The sequence below is a fragment of the Hippocampus zosterae genome, chromosome 2, assembly GCF_025434085.1.
Source record: "Hippocampus zosterae strain Florida chromosome 2, ASM2543408v3, whole genome shotgun sequence".
NCBI classification, from domain to species: Eukaryota; Metazoa; Chordata; class Actinopteri; order Syngnathiformes; family Syngnathidae; genus Hippocampus; species Hippocampus zosterae.
In genome coordinates, this window is record NC_067452.1 from 9,366,683 (window position 1) to 9,369,182 (window position 2,500).

Consider the following 2,500-nt stretch of genomic DNA (forward strand, 5'->3'; position numbering starts at 1 on the left):
TACCAACAAAGTATCAAAATCAGTAACCGCTCAACGTGGGGCTCAAACCCACGAGTTTTGGAGGTTGTTATGGAAAATAGATTGTTTTAATGGCTGCGAAGTCAAAGTATCGGATTCAGTCTATTTTTGAGTTATTGGCTGTTTTCGTCACCAACATGGACTGTTTGGGGAGGTCCTGGTCGCTGGTTGATGGTCAAGGTTACCAACAAAGTATTGAAAGCAGTAACCGCCCAACGTGGGGGTCGAACCCACGAGCCTGAGATTAAGAGTCTCATGCTCTACCGACTGAGCTAGCCGGGCTGACTTCCTAAATTTTAACATTGCTTGTCAACGATGCGATTCCTCACTCTGGGTGCTGTCATTCCAATGTCCTTTGAGAAAAGGAACCAAAACGAAAAATCATTGATGAAGCAGGGCCCTTTCGCTGGCAGTTTTGGAGGTTCTTATGGAAAGTAGATTGTGTGAATGGCTGTGAAGTCAAAGTATCTGATTCAGTCTATTTTTTAGTGTGAGGGTGTTTTCTGCACCAACATGGACTGGTGGGGTGGTCCTGGTCGCTGGATGATGGTCAAGGTTACCAACAAAGTATTGAAAGCAGTAACCGCCCAACGTGGGGGTCGAACCCACGAGCCTGAGATTAAGAGTCTCATTCTCTACCGACTGAGCTAGCCGGGCTGACTTTCTAAATTTTAACATTGCTTGTCAACGATGCGATTCCTCACTCTGGGTGCTGTCATTTCAATGTCCTGTGAGAAAAGTAACCAAAACGAAAAATCATTGATGAAGTCAGCCTGTTTTGCTGCCAGTTTTGGAGGTTGTTATGGAAAGTAGATTGTGTGAATGGCTGTGAAGTCAAAGTATCTGATTCAGTCTATTTTTTAGTGTGAGGGTGTTTTCTGCACCAACATGGACTGGTGGGGTGGTCCTGGTCGCTGGATGATGGTCAAGGTTACCAACACAGTATTGAAAGCAGTAACCACCCAACGTGGGGCTCGAACCCACGACCCTGAGATTAAGAGTCTCATGCTCTACCGACTGAGCTAGCCGGGCTGACTTCCTAAATTTTAACATTGCTTGTCAACGATGCGATTCCTCACTCTGGGTGCTGTCATTCCAATGTCCTTTGAGAAAAGGAACCAAAACGAAAAATCATTGAAGGAGGGCCCTTTCGCTGCCAGTTTTGGAGGTTCTTGTGGAAAGTAGATTGTGTGAAAGGCTGTGAAGTCAAAGCATCTGGTTCAGTCTATTTTTGAGTGTGAAGGTGGTGTCGGCACCAACATGGACTGGTGGGGTGGTCCTGGTCGCTGGATGATGGTCAAGGTTACCAACACAGTATTGAAAGCAGTAACCGCCCAACGTGGGGCTCGAACCCACGACCCTGAGATTAAGAGTCTCATGCTCTACCGACTGAGCTAGCCGGGCTGACTTTCTAAATTTTAACATTGCTTGTCAACGATGCGATTCCTCACTCTGGGTGCTCTCATTTCAATGTCCTTTCAGAAAAGGAACCAAAACGAAAAATCATTGATGAAGTCAGCCTGTTTCGCTGCCAGTTTTGGAGGTTGTTATGGAAAACACATTGTGTGAAAGGCTGTGAAGTCAAAGCATCTGGTTCAGTCTATTTTTTAGTGTGAGGTTGTTTTCGGCACCAACATGGACTGGTGGGGTGGTCCTGGTCGCTGGATGATGGTCAAGGTTACCAACAAAGCATCAAAATCAGTAACCGCTCAACGTGGGGCTCAAACCCACGAGTTTTGGAGGTTGTTATGGAAAATAGATTGTTTTAATGGCTGTGAAGTCAAAGTATCGGATTCAGTCTATTTTTGAGTTATTGGCTGTTTTCGTCACCAACATGGACTGTTTGGGGTGGTCCTGGTCGCTGGATGATGGTCAAGGTTACCAACAAATTATTGAAAACAGTAACCGCCCAACGTGTGGCTCGAACTCACGACCCTGAGATTAAGAGTCTCATGCTCTACCGACTGAGCTAGCCTGGCTGGTTTTACTAGGTTTTAACATTGCTCATCAACTGTGCGATTCCACACTCTGGGTTCTGTCATTCAATGTCCTGTGAGAAAAGGAACCAAAACGACAAATCAGTGATGAAGCCAGCCTGTTTCGCTGCCAGTTTTGGAGGTTGTTATGGAAAACAGATTGTTTGAATGGCTGTGAAGTCAAAGCATCTGATTCAGTCTATTTTTTAGTGTGAGGTTGTTCTCGGCACCAACATGGACTGTTTGGGGTGGTCCTGGTCGCTGGATGATGGTCAAGGTTACCAACAAAGTATCGAAAGCAGTAACCGCCCAACATGGGGCTCGAACCCACGACCCTGAGATTAAGAGTCTCATGCTCTACCGACTGAGCTAGCCGGGCTGACGTTCTAAATTTTAACATTGCTCGTCAACGATGCGATTCCTCACTCCGGGTGCTGACATTCCAATGTTCTGTGAGAAAGAAACCAAAACTAAATGTTGTTGATGAAGCCAGCATGTTTCTCGAC

At 46.0% G+C, this 2,500-nt stretch overlaps 3 non-coding genes across 3 annotated transcripts; all 3 read right to left on the reverse strand.

The window, feature by feature from the left end:
- Positions 1–977: 977 nt before the first annotated feature.
- Positions 978–1,050, reverse strand: trnak-cuu (transfer RNA lysine (anticodon CUU)). The gene has a single exon. It is a non-coding gene; the product is annotated as a tRNA-Lys (tRNA).
- Positions 1,051–1,349: 299 nt separating this feature from the next.
- Positions 1,350–1,422, reverse strand: trnak-cuu (transfer RNA lysine (anticodon CUU)). Its single transcript has one exon. It is a non-coding gene; the product is annotated as a tRNA-Lys (tRNA).
- Positions 1,423–2,300: 878 nt separating this feature from the next.
- On the reverse strand, positions 2,301–2,373 carry trnak-cuu (transfer RNA lysine (anticodon CUU)). The gene has a single exon. It is a non-coding gene; the product is annotated as a tRNA-Lys (tRNA).
- Between the last annotated feature and the right edge of the window lie 127 nt (positions 2,374–2,500).